This window comes from Azolla caroliniana, unplaced genomic scaffold (genome assembly GCF_043228905.1).
Source record: "Azolla caroliniana isolate FFs.n. ecotype wild unplaced genomic scaffold, voAzoCaro1.0.p SCAF_3, whole genome shotgun sequence".
Lineage (NCBI taxonomy): Eukaryota > Viridiplantae > Streptophyta > Polypodiopsida > Salviniales > Salviniaceae > Azolla > Azolla caroliniana.
In genome coordinates this window covers 23,704,710-23,719,716 of record NW_028230438.1, presented here as the reverse complement: position 1 = coordinate 23,719,716, position 15,007 = coordinate 23,704,710, and the positions used below count along the sequence as shown (strand labels likewise).

Here is a 15,007-nt window from a genome sequence, read left to right as displayed (position 1 = left end):
ATTGGTCATTTATACGATGAAGGGACTCTGTACAGAAAGTGGAAAGGATAGTTTAAAAACATGAGCAGCCTCAAAAGGAACTCTGTATTGCAACCCACTGATGCAAGGGTCAGAGGCTTTGAGAAGGAGACAGAATGTAATAACTAAGATCAGGAGAAACATAATACAAGATATAGGGCCATACCATTCATTACTGATCTTGGAGACCATAGTCTTACATAAGGTAGTTCAAATACAAAGGCCTCAGCATCAAGAACTGGCTACCCACTGATACAAGGCACAAAGACTTTAAGAAAAGGAAATCTGATGTAAAAACTAAGACTATGGGCAACACAATACAAGATACATCGGACCATACGAGTGAAGATCATGAAGATCATAGAACACCTTGTCAACTTTGTACTCCAGCCAGCATGTAATACAATGTTCCCCACTTTACCACTACTCACCACCTGATTAGTTTGGATCAAAATGATATCCCCTATACCAATTCACATGCAGACGAGCATACACATACACAAGAGGCTACCTACAGACGATCCAACATGTACCGAGACAGAGCAGTGGTTATTCCACAAAACTAACCGGTTTAGGAAAATTAGGGGCTGCGGAGATGGGGTGAGGTGCTTTAGGTTGATTTCATAGCAGAGATTGATTGGGATCAGAGTCAGAAAGGTACATGTTACCCATCTCATATTCTCTATGACTCAATCATAGGCTTCTTCTGCTTGAGGAGAGCTTTATGGGGATCGGAGTGAGAAAAGTGCACCTATCCGGATTCCATACCTTATGACTTGATCAGAGATTGATTGGGTGCATGTTACCCATCTCATATTCTCTACGACTCAATCGTAAGCTTCTGCTTGAGGAGAGATTGATGGGGATTGGAGTAAGAAAAGTGCTCCTGTCCACAAGGAATATCATGAAAAGCACTACTCGCCAGCAGAGTATCAGAAGTATCATGAATGTATTGATATGAGCTATAAAAGCAATAAGGCATCAATTTATGGGAGACGCTTAAAAGGCATGCAGAGTCATTTTGAAATTGAATTGTAGTTAAAAGATATGCATAGCAACATATCCTGGTTGTTATCCTGTCATTGACCAAATCAGGACCATGCCATTCAAAGAATTTTAAACCATGATAACAGAATAGCAAGAATGAACTCGGTACTAACAGTACACAAAATAATTCAACAGTGACAAAGAATAGGAAGAAGGAACTCCGTACATATCTTATAGAGGAATTGGCATCTAGACAAACGTACGCATACAACCATACCACCTAAAGAAATTCAAGGTAATATTTTTCATGCATAGAAGTAAACCATGATAGCATGATAGGATGAAGGAACTCTGTACTGACAGTCTCTTGAATCTACTTTTGAAGATTAAATATGCAATTATGGAACAACAGTTTATTGGAATCGGAGTCGGAAAGGTGTATGTTACCCTTCTCATATTCTCTACGACTCAGTCATAGGCTTCTTCTGCTTGAGGAGAGATTGATGGGGATCGGAGTGAGAATAGTGCACCTATCCGGATACCATTCCTTATGACTTCATCATTGGCTTCTTCTTGCATCAGTACATATCAGTGCCTGGATTCTGCTGCTGTCCACCAGGAATATCACGAAAAGCACTACTCACCTGCAGAGTATCAGAAGTATCATGAATCTGGTAATTATAATGGGTAATGTATTGATATGAGCTATCAAAGCCAAAAGGCACACAGAGTCGTTTTGAAATTGCATTGTTGTTGAAAGAGATGCAAAGTACATCATAACAGTTGAATATTTTCCTCCAATGCAGCGCTGTGAATATTGGTTCACAGAGACAAATGTCTAGACATTCTGTAATACACATTGGGAGGACACCTGTTAAAAAACACTGACAATGAAACCACAAAACAGGCTGATACACAAACCATTTTCATAGGAATAGTCACATGTAGAGTGCATCTGTAGGAATCCAAGCTCCTCAACTAGTTATGATGTTGCAGAGATGATGCATAGCAACATATCCTGGTCGATCCAATTTGAAGAAGTTAATGGGTCCCCGTGTTATCTCTGGAGCTTGGTGAAGAATCCTATCCTGTCATCGACCAAATCAGGACCATGCCATTCAAAGAATTTTAAGCCATGATAACAGAATAGCAAGAAGGAACTCCACACTAACAGTAGACAAGATAATTCAACAACAGTGACAAAGAATAGGACGAAGGAACTCCGTACATATCGTATAGACGAATTGGCATCTAGACAAACGTACGCATAGAACCATACCACCTAAAGAAATTCAAGGTAATATTTTTCATGCATAGAAGTAAAGCATGATAGTATGATTGGACGAAGGAACTCCGTACTGACAGCGGAAAGAGTAGTTCAAAAACAAAGTCCTCAACATTAAGAACTTGCCACCCACTGAACCAAGGCAGAGGCATTGAGAAGGGGACAGAATGTAATAACTAAGACTATGAACATCATATTACAATATATGGGGGCAATACCATTTCTGATCAAGGCCTCAGCATCTTGAACTTGTTACCAACTGATACAGGGCACAAAGACTTTGAGAAGAGGACTGATGTAATAACTAAGACCATGCGTAATACAATACAAGATATATCGACCCTACAAGATAATGCAGATCACTCACCGTCTTGTCAACTTTGCACTGCACCCAGCATGGAATACCATGTCCCCTAGACCAGTTGACATACAGATGAGCCTACACATACACAGGAGATTACGTACAGATGATCCTACAGTTGAAATACAGATGAGCCTACAGATCATTGCAATAGATAAGGTAGCATGATAGGAGGTAGGAACTCCGTACTGACAATTGAAAATATAGTACAAAAACACAGGTCTCAGCATCAAGAACTTGCCACAGGGGCTTTGTGAAGGGGATGGAATGTAATAACTAAGACCATGAGAAACATAACACAAGATATAGGGGCCATACGATTACTGATCATGGAGATCATAGTAGTAGATAAGGTAGTTCAAATACAAAGGCCTCGGCATCAAGAACTTTGAGAAGAGAACTGATGTGATAACTAAGACCATGGGTAACACAATACAAGACATATCAACCATACCAGTAAAGATCATGGTGATCATTGAACACCTTGTATACTTTGTACTCCAGCCAGCATGAAGTACTGTGTCCCCTTACCACCACTCACCACCTGATGAGTTTGGATGAGTATGCTATCCTCTTTGATTGCGGACAAGCCTACACATACACAGGAGGCTACCTACACATGATCCTACATACTATATCATCTCCACAGTACGCCCTCCAGCAAAATGCAGGATATGTTTTCAAAAAATGATAAACATGACTTTTCATGACACATAACTAGACAATTTTACGAAGACCTTTCTTCGGAATGATCTGCTGTATGCTGTCCAAGCATAAATAGTATAGTCTCGCACAGGTGATAATATAAAGAGAATTATGTATGGCATGCTCAAATGCAACTAAGATCTGAAACACAATGCAAATACACAACCAAGCATCATAAAAAAATAAATGCCTTTCCCAGTTGCAATAAACAATGGAGATATCCCACAATACCTGATCCTAGAAACGGCTATTCCATAAAACTAGCCAGTTCAAGCCTAGGTTTGGGCTGCTGAGAGAGCTTGGGGGGCTTTAGGTTGAATTCATAGGAGAGATTGATTGGGATTGTAGTCAGAAAGCTGCACGTACCCTTATCAAATTATCTATGACTCAATCCTAGGCTTCTTGTTATTCTTGAGGAGAGATTGATGGGATTGGAGTGAGAAGGTGCACCTATCCGGATACAATTCCTTATTACTTGGTCATGGGCTTCTTCTTGTAGAATCAGCACATATCAATGCCTGGATTCTGCTGCTGTCTACCAGGAATATCACGAAAAACCTCACGAGCAGAGTAATGCCTGCGCTACCAAAGCAAAAAGGAATTAATTTATGGGAGATGCAAAGTACATAAGAGATGCAAAGTCAGCTTTAAATTGAATTGTAGTCATAAGAGATGCAAAGTACGTACAAACGTTGGACACTTTCCTCCACAGCAGCCCTGTGAATATTGGTCTGCAGAGGCAGATGTCTAGACATGTGGACAAGGCTGACAATCTCCAATTACTTTTTGCATTATAATACATAGGCCTTAAGAGATTGACACCTGTAAGAAAACAATGATAATGAAATCACAAAACAGGCTGACTCACAAACCATTTTTATAGGAATGGTCACATGTAGAGTGCAGCTGTAGCAATCCAAGCTACCCATCTATTAATGGATACAAATAAAGCATCCACTAGTCATGATGTTGCAGAGATGACGCAGAGCAAAATATCCTGGTTGTTATCATGTCATCCACCAAATCAGAACCATGCAATTCAAAGAATTTTAAGCCATGATAACAGAATTGGAAAAAGGAGCTTCGTACTAACAGTAGACAAGGTAATTCAACAACAGTGATAAAGAATAGCAACAAAGAACTCCGTACATATCTTATAGACAAATTGGCCTCTAGACAAATGTACTCAAAGAACAATACCGCCCAGACAATTCAAGGTAATATTTTTAATGCATAAAAGGAAACCACGATAGCATGATAGGACCATGGGCAACATAATACAAGATATAGGGGACATACCATTACTGATCTTTGAGAGCATAGCAGTACATACGTTGGTTCAAAAACAAAGGCCTCAGCATCTTGAACTTGCTACCAACTGATACAGGGCACAAAGACTTTGAGACGACGACTGATGTCATAACTAAGACCATGCGTAACGCAATACAAGACATATCGACAACACCAGTAAAGATCATGGAAATCATAGAACACCTTGTCAACTTTGCACTCCAGCCAGCATGGAATACTATGTGCCCTTACCACCACTCACTACCTGATGAGTTTGGATTAGTATGATATCCTCTAGACCAATGAACATGCAGATCAGCCTACACACACAGGAGGCTACCTACAGATGCTCCTACATACTAGAGCATCTCCACAGTACTTCCTCCTACAAAATGTAGCTTTATGTGTTTTCAGAAAATGATAAAGATGACTTTATATGACACATAACTAGACAATGTTACGAAAGCTTTATTCTGAATGATCTGCTGGATGTTGTCCCCCACTCTAGATTGTCACCACGGGTGATAATATAAAGAGAATTGTGTATGGCATGCTCAAAATGCAAGTATGGTCTCAAACACACCTGTTGTAGTAAAGAATGGAGATGTCCCACAATAGCTGATCCTGCGAATGTCTATAACCAATCCAATATGAAGCGTGATATGGCAGTTGTGGGCTACTGAGAGGGCTTGAGGTGCTTTAGGTTGATTTCGTGGAGAGATTGATTGGGATCGAAGTCAGAAAGGTGCCTATTACCCTTATCAAATTCTCTACGACTCAATAACGGGCGTCTTCTTCTTCTTGAGGAGAGATTGATGGGGATTGGAGTGAGAAAGGTGGACCTATCCAGATGCAATTCCTTATGACTGGATCATGAGATTCTTCTGTTTGCATCAGTATATATCGGTGCCTGGATTCTGCAGCTGTCCACCAGGAATATCAAGAAAAGCACTACTCACCAGCAGAGTATTAGAAGTATCATGAATCTGGTAATTACAATGGGCCATGTAATAATGTGAGCTACCAAAGCCAAAAGGAATTAATTTATGGGAGACGCTTTAAGGAACACAGAGTCAGCTTGAAATTGAATTGTAGTCATAACAGATACAAAGTACATCATAACAGTTGGCCATTTTCCTCCAGAGCAGCGCTGTGAATATTGGTCAACAGAGGCAGAGATTGTGTAACTCCAGGGTCAAACATGGTCAACTTCTCTTCCGATACACATTGGGATGAATGTAGTCAAGGCATACACTCTCCAATTATTTTTTGCATTATAATACATAGGTCCTAAGAGATTGACACCTGTAAGAAAACACAGGTAATGAAATTACAGAAAAGGCTGATAAACAAAGCATTTTCACAGGAATGGTAACATGTAGAGTGCAGCTGTACGAACCAAGCTCCGAATCTATTGATGGACTCAAATAAAGCATCCACTAGTCAAGATGTTGCAGAGACGATGCATAGCAAAATATCCCGGTTGTTAACCTGTCATCACTAAATTAGAAACATGTAACTCAAAAATTGGATCTATATAAATCACCCCGATAGCCTGTACGCATTTGAGGAAGGAGGTGAGAGACTAAAATACCTTTGTAGACAGCAGAAGCAGGGAGGTCTCTAGGACTCATATATGCGGAAATTCGACTTCTTCTTCTAGTTCTCTTACAACAGAGGCAATCGATTAGGAGAGAGACCATGGTAGTGGGCAGCATGACTGCGACATGAGGATGAAAATGAAAGCGGAGGTGTCGGTGGGTTTAGGAGACCGACGAATCTAGCTCACATCATATAAAACACATACACAAATATCTATATTCATAACTGCGAACAGCTGATATCAATGACCTCTTTCATGAAAGCTTACCTTAAAAGAGTCAGAGAATAATAATCAATATACGATTTTTAAGGAATCGTAGAGGAGAAATAGTCTCCATCCTCGGATTCGCTACCTTATCATCAGTTGCTGTTCCAATTTCTCGGAGGTCCCTAATCCAAATGATATATCTCTCATCGGAGTTCCTCCTCTATCATATAATCATGAAATAGTTCTGTTTACGCTAATTCATTTAAGGCACTTCGGTATTTGTGTTCTCGCAAACGTTAAATTTTTTTAATTATTCTCATAGACTATATTTATATTTATATATATACAACTCTTACCTTCTTAAATAGCGGTATTTATATTTATATATATACAAAATTATAGTTATTAAAAAAGTCTACCAAAAGTAACAATGAGCCTAGGTCCTAGATTCATAACTTCTTATTTAACTTGGGAATGTACTCTACTTATTTTAAGTAGATAGATCATATCTAATATAGATCTGTTAGAAAATGGTGGTTTAAATGCAGGATTCCAACAAACTCTTTACTAAATGGTTAAATTGACATTGCACCTTCCTCAGTTTCTCATTACAGGTTCTCCTTGCACACTATAAATTCTCAAACTCATACAAATATAGAGGGATTTGTTGATAGTATCCTGTAATTACATCTTATAAAAATCTTCCAAAGCTCGTCTAAACACAACCAATGAAATCAACTAAAGACATGGGTTTTACCCATGACATGAAAAGTCCAAAGTATATATTTGTACACATCTTGTTGCAAAAAATGGGAAACAATTCATAACGCACTAAAGAAGTCTGAACAATTCATTAAATTGTATAGTAATTGGTTTGATAATGAGCCACTATTTTAATAGCAAAATGTCCTACAAGACCAAACGATCAATTAATGAAATCCATATAGTGCCAACGATCTATTTGAATGGAACTTAAACATTAGCCTTGGATGGACTTTAAAAACACTTAAAAATCCTCATCATGGACTGATCCAAGTTACACTTGTCTCCTAATTGAGAGGAGAAAAACACTCACGGCACTCTCGTATTCGATTACCCTGTGTACATGGTCTTCTTTGGATTTCCAGCTCCTCATGGCAGAATTGGCAGTTTCGTTCTTCCGTAGATCTTTGCACAACCACAGCTCAGTTGTTGTGTTTGAATAGTTGTTCTTCGACAATTACTTTACCTTGGCTAGTGAGCCAAAGCTTTGTTGACAGAGGCTATAGCATATCTGTCTTATTTCTTAAAAAGAATCACAATGGCATAGGTAGTATTCGTTTGATTCCATACCTGAATGGCACAATTGGTAGATCCGTTTGCCCAAAGATCTGCATGTCTCACTAAACAATGAAAAAAGGTCCTAAGCTTCTCAACCACACAAACAGAACACATTAGATAGATGTATATTCATGAATGGTTTGAAGTATTATCTTTTGATTCAAGTTTTGATTATCATTGGGGTCATATTAGAACCTAGTGAACACTATCGATGCTTTCACTACATCGAAATGTTTTGATGCATAGCTCCAAAGGGTCTTTGAGAACAAATGGCAAGGAAACATAACATGTTCTCCGAAATAGCTTCAATACAATCTCAGAAAAATGCACAGCAAAATCAAACCCAAGAATCTATAAAACAAGCAGGTGTAACATAGGTAAAGGCAAACCTGCCAAAACTAGCAAGCATATCATTATCCGCTCTGAAATATTCAATAGTCTGGGTAAGTGATGCATGAGCGAACATATGGGTGATTAGATTTATTATTGAGTATCTGGTTTTGCAAATGATTACAAATGCTTTCTTTGACGTTTTACTGGGTCAAGCTACATATGGACAATACATGCTCCCGCATCCTAAACAATGCATGTCCCATTCAGTTATGACCATGGAAAGGGATGTTGAGTGCATGATTAAGGTTTACAAAAAAAACACATGTTTACTTCTTAGAGATGTATGGGATGCAATTATAGAAATTTAAAGACAAATTATAGCAAAAGCGTTTGGGTTCCAAATGGATGTTTACAATTGCATTCCAAGTGCTTATTACAGATACAAAAGTAGTGTGATTAACAATGTAGTATTTGGAAAGTATCTTGGATCACTTCCCAAATTTTGACTTGGTCAATGAATTCTCTGATAAAAGAATTCAACTTTATAATATTCATCATAAATGAGTATTTGCACAAGGACGAAGGATTTGAATACATGAGTATAAATGCGAAAATGCTTGATTATAACAAATCATAGTTTCAAAATGGTGAAACTTTAGAAGGCAACGCTTCTGAGACAAGGATGTACGACATAGGTGAGATGACTTATCCACTGCAGATATTTCTTTGTGAACAACTTTGATAATTATCACATTTTGATATATTTTCGGCCTTTGACCATATTTAAGTTTGTTTACCACGAATTGTCAATCTGGTCCACTCCGTATTTAAATTTCTTTTACAGTGATACTAAGCACTCTCAAATGGAATGTGCATTGCTACAATTTTTGCACATTGCAAATCACAACTGGATTCCATGCATACTATGTGAAAACATTTCACGTTTCCTCCTATAGTTCATATTTCATCTGGGGATGATAATAAAATCTAAAATATCTTCTATCTTTTCATAATCCAAAATGTTCTGAACAGTTGTGGAAGAGATTCAACCATAGCAAGTTCTGAACCAAAAGTAAAGACTCTTCTTGGTTCAATATAGTCTATTGAATCTTTGAGGAAAAAAACGTTAATATTGTCTGAACTCTTGCACAACAAAACTAAGCTTGTATCGTGACGTGGAAAATAAAAATAATTGGTGTATGTTGAATCTAGTAAATCAAGTTTAATTTTGTTTGCAGCTTAGAGTAATAATAATCCTAGCATAATCCTCCCGACATGTATTTTGGTGATACCAATATGATTTATTACCATTCACCATTTTGTCTCTCTCTCTCTTGCAAGAGATCATTACAAATAGCTCATCTGACTCATGAATGCCAAAAGTTCCTTCAAAGCTGAGGCCAAGCTAGAATAAGAAGTAGATTTTCCTCGCGGTTTCACCTATATGAAAAGCTTGATAATGACCATCTATACACTCATATACTATGACACTGTAGTGGAAATCATTTAATCCAGAAAACGTGTAGAGTCATCTATTAAGTGCGTATGATCTATAATGTAAAGCTTAAGTTCAAATTTTCTACTTCTCCCAAGCAGGATTTTAGGACCCTAAATGTTTCAATGCCCTGTTAGTTGGGAAAGTTTCATAAGAGAAGATATTCACTGCACCAATAACGGGTTTCTAATATTTAAGTTTCAATGATAAATTACTTGTAAGGTAACGTATTTGCTCACAAATGCATGCAACCATGTTAAAAATTGGGCAATGTTGAATGTCCTACTTGGTACAACCTTGGTTGGCTGATGTATTTCACTGAGTACACGAACAACTTGAGACATGGACTTCTTGTGGGCAAAGCACTAGAAACGCACTACCCAAGGTTTTACACGATCATGCAGCTGGATGAGTTTAAATAGGAGTGTATATGTACCTTTGGTACAGAAAAATAAGGCGTCATAGTATTCATGCATGTATTGCAGCGGGTCTGACTGCTAAATCCAACATTTCATGTACGGTGTGTTCTTCTAGATATATTAACAAAGACAAAATGGACATAACGCTATAACATGATATCCATAATCCTACAGTTTTTCATGCACGATCCAAGCAGCGCCTGACAATTAGAAATGTGACACACTACATAAAATTATTTCAGGAAGATAGGCGCATTAGCAGTGTGACATACTTCATACAATTATTGCAGGAAGATAGGCGCAGTAGATATGTGACACTTCATACAATTATTGGCGGAAGATAGGCGCACGATAAAAAGATCCACCAGGACTACAATACTATAGCGTCTTTGTACTCTAGGACTCGTTCTCACCTCTCCAAATTGCCAATTTCATTTTCAAGCAATTGGTTAAATTAAAGGCAACGGCTATTGGTTTTCCGATGACCAATCCTTCACATCTATCGTTTTTGTTCAACACACTCACTGTTTCAATTTTGATGAGTTATCTTTGATATATGTATTCCTCAAATCTCCCAATAAACTGGAAGATACTTATGTTTCCATGCTGGTACTTCTCTAATTTCACCTATCTTATCGTGGCTAATATGTAGCAGTAATAACTGATCTTAATTTGTTTCTATAATGTAATAACTGATCTTAATACTCCCTCTGAAGCGTAGGTCTCTCACAAGGAGGCCTTAGCTGGGCCATAGCGTAGATAATTAGTTATGGAAAATAAGTATAGAAGATGGAATTGGACATTACACAAATGAAGGTATCGGATTCCCCTAGGTTGACACTAACTTAGACTCCTAATTATGAATAGCATCCTTTTAAAATAAAATAACGAAGTGTTCATTATACATATTTCAGAACTACAATATCGAAGTTACAGTTTCACCACCATTGAGTTTCATATGTGTGGAACCATTGCATCATTTCCTTTTCTGCTAAGTCAGGATAACTCCTCGTCATAAATGTTCATATATTCTATATTGATGGTAAGGCTTATAAATATTATTCATTAGCATAAAAGATCAAACATATTTAATGGACTTTACAGAGTTTAAAATGGAATGGAAGTACCGTCATAAATAATAGATTGGCAAAATATCACAATCTGGCTACCATTTGTTACTTTGATATATAATTATAATTTATAGAGATATTAGACGATAACGCAAATTTAGGGGCTTATAAAAGAAGGAAACTCGTTCGGACTGAAAACCAAGCGTAAAGAGAAAAGTTTGGTGTTGCAGAATAATTTTTCTAATGAAGCATGGTCTACATGTATTGTCTATCCATTTCGAATAGGAATGGGAATTTGTGGTTGCGGTGGGTGAATCTCCGACCAGTTTTCTGAACCCTGACATTTCTCAAATAATACACAAATAATATCTAATTATATGCGATAGGAATTTTGCTATATACGTATATTCCCTCTATGCTTCAGTTATGGTGTCAAGAAGAACAAAATATACGTCAGCAGAGGCTTATATATATACTACCAATCCATATCCAAATATATGGACCATGATAGATGTTTGAATCAAAATATATATTGCAGAGGCTTAAAATATATACTACCAATTCATATTCTAATATAAGAACCAACGTGTTATGAATATTCATTCTCGATGATGATTCAAATGTTACAAAGAAAAACCATGCGTCAATGGGCCCATAAATATAGTAATACTACAGACTAAATATATAAGCGACACGATATATATATAGGTTTCCAAATATATTGAATAAATAACAAAACCTCTACTCGTATTACCGGTGCAGGATACAATATATTACATATATTTATATTATGTCGAATAGGAAAGGTACAGTTATCACATTGAATAAAGAAAAACACTCTTCCTATATCAAGGATTATATCTGATTCCCTAGTAATGTTCATAGAAATAAGATAAAACATATGATCCATAAACATGATAATTTTCCTTCAGAGGTAAAAAATCAATAAATAAAATTTTCCTTTACAAGGCTTAAAAGAACCTCCCTCACATAAGAAAATTACATATTATAATTCTTAGTCTAAATCTACTATTGAACTAAGGATAGACTCACAAATTACAATGATCTCAATCTCTATCAATAGTCTCGACAAACCTTCTGCAATTCATTATATTGGTTGTGACGAAAACTTCGTCCATGCACTAAAACGATAATTCAATAGCTATGATAGTATGTTGTTTAAATGCGGAAAGAGTAAATATTACATTAATCTTTTACCTTAAGCTTACAATTAGAATAGGCATATCATAAATGTAAAGGATGCTTATTTACTATAGATTCTAAATTAACTCAAACGAGGTAATTAAGTAAACCAAAACGATCGTGCTTTTATACTGGAATATAGATTTTCATTTTACTCAGAGGAAGAAAAACTCAAAATGAACTTTTTTCCTATGGAGTATTGATTTGATTTAAACTAAGGTTCTGAGTTAACTACTTTCATATTGTGCACAGATTCTGAGATTTGTTTCAAGCAGATGATTAAATAAATTTCAATGAAGACTGACGGATCATTTCTCTCAGATTATAGATTCTGACATTTTACTCATATCTAATAATACAGAGAATGCAGGGTTGCCTCGTTAACATATTATAGTTTAATATGGTGAAGTGACAAGGTGGTTATTACAAACAAGTTAAAAGCGGAAAATGAGAAGCCAGAAAAAATGATTACTAATATGTTTGGCAGCCACAACTTGCAAGGAGAAAGATAAAACAAAAATCATCACCCTTACTAAATATTACGTAGACTAGAAGTTAGAAAGACCGACATAAAGAGAAAAATAAACATTAGTTTGATTAGCATACTCAGCCTACGAGAAGAGAAGAAACCGCATACCTGTGATTATGAACAAAGAGAGGGTAATAGTCCTGCTCCAAGCTCCAACATCATATATATTCAGGCAAACCTGATTTCCATTGTTTTCATCGTTTCACACTATATGTGCTGCAGGTTCAAACATCAAGTTACTATCTTCTCTTCTCTCTCGCCTTCTCTTCTCATATAGCTTATATAATGATCATCATTACGCGAGGAAATTCACACATCTTCTTTCCATCTCGGGTGAAACACGCATATAAGAACAGTTTTGGCAAACAACATTGATATAAACACTTCTCTATGTCTTTCTATGTTTCTGGTGTAAGCATGTTGATTTCTAAGAGGGAATTACCAGAATCTTTCTTTTCATTCCAACTAAAGATACACAAACATAACGATATTTTGGCAGACAATAGTATTGACCTGACCGGCGCGCTCTCTGTAATAAAAATGCTCATAAACATTACTACGTCTTTCGCTCTTTCTTCGATCTCCCTCTTTCTCGTGACAATTACATATAACATACATGGCATATACAACACTTTCATCTCTTCAGAAACTCCTGAATCCCTCAATCTCTACAGATAAAGAAACACACAGACATACCAGACAACCTAATACATTATATTACAGTACGTTGGCTACATATAATCATACCTAATTCTGCAGGAATATGCTGATTATATCTTGTTGTTTTCCGTTACTCAGAACCGCAGATTTTAAGACGATTAATTGAAGACGGACGAAGAAGTTAGAGAAAGCTGCATCTTTTACATGACTTAGACTGAAACCTGTCAGGTTATAGACGTATAAGACCAAAGAAACTGCAGAAAACGTGATGAAGACGACGACGAAGTTGATAATATAAAGGAGAACATGCTAATTCTAGTGACGGCGAAGGCAATGAAGATAAAATTTACCTCGCAAAGAACAGCAGCGTCAGGAGCCTTCAAGGAAACGTGGCAGAGAAGAGAGAGAGAGGACCTGTGTGAGTGTCTGTGTAGAGAGAGAGAGAGAGAGGGCCTGTGTGATCCGAGAGAAAGAAGGGATTTTGTCTGTGGTAGAGTGAGAAGAAGGGCTGGTGTGTGCGCGGTGTATACATTAGATAGAGAGAAAATGTATGCGCGCGCTCTGTGTATAGACTCTAGAGAGAGAAGTGTAATAGCGGGACATATGTGCGTTTGGCTGCAGCTGCAGACTGAGGAGTATACGTAGATGTGTGTGCGTACGATATAGCATGTAATTGCGTAGGAATACACATACATACATGCATACATACATACATACAGACATACATACATACATACATGTGTGTAAAACAATACGTTTTTAACATGACCAAATTAGTCTCCTTTCTTTTCTTGTCATCTTTTTTTTGTATTTAATGTGTCCTGACTCCTATCCCCCTCCCCCCATTCTTCTTTAATCTTCAAGATTTTCTTCCGCATTTGTTTTTAATTAAATACGCTGTCCTGTCTGCCCTGTCTGTTTCTTTCTTTCTTTTTCGAAGATTTTATTTATTGATGCATTATTATTTTCTTGGGAATTATATGTTCTAGTATTAATTAGTTCGTTTAATTTTATTTTTTAAGTTTTCGCTCCTTTTCTTTTTAAATGTGTTTTGTTATCCGGGGCATGGGAACTTGTTGCTTTTTTTAGTGTTGCACAATAATAAATAAAGGTGATAACTGATGAATGATTCTCCCACTTGTTAATGAATGCCTCAATACTCTGCTATAATTCCATTGATGGCTCCTCCCCCCACATCTTCCTTCCTTCCTTTTTTTCTGTTTTATCATTTATTTGTTTTTCTCCGATTAATTGATATTTCGGTGGTGACATGTAAGAAGAAACCTTTTCCGAGGTTGATGTAAAACAAGCAAATAAATAATTGAGCTAATTATACAGATTAGTAATAATAATATGACACTGTTTCGTACTTTTTGTACATTACCTCATTATTACTGTCGGGGGCGTTTCTTCATTTTTGTTCTCGATTTTGCTCCTATTATTTTTCTGTTTAATTAGTTATTATTTTTTATTTTCCCCAAATGGCATCGTCTCAGCAGCGGAAGAGAGGCGACACAGCCCT

The 15,007-nt window shown here is 36.8% G+C and overlaps 1 long non-coding RNA gene across 1 annotated transcript; it reads right to left on the bottom strand.

Moving 5' to 3' along the window:
• Positions 1-1,065: 1,065 nt before the first annotated feature.
• On the bottom strand, positions 1,066-13,907 carry LOC147866711 (uncharacterized). Its single transcript, XR_015529521.1, has 5 exons — positions 13,836-13,907; positions 13,573-13,706; positions 12,934-13,041; positions 6,241-6,638; positions 1,066-1,094 (listed from the first exon to the last, which is right to left on the bottom strand). It is a non-coding gene; the product is annotated as an uncharacterized LOC147866711 (long non-coding RNA).
• Positions 13,908-15,007: the final 1,100 nt, after the last annotated feature.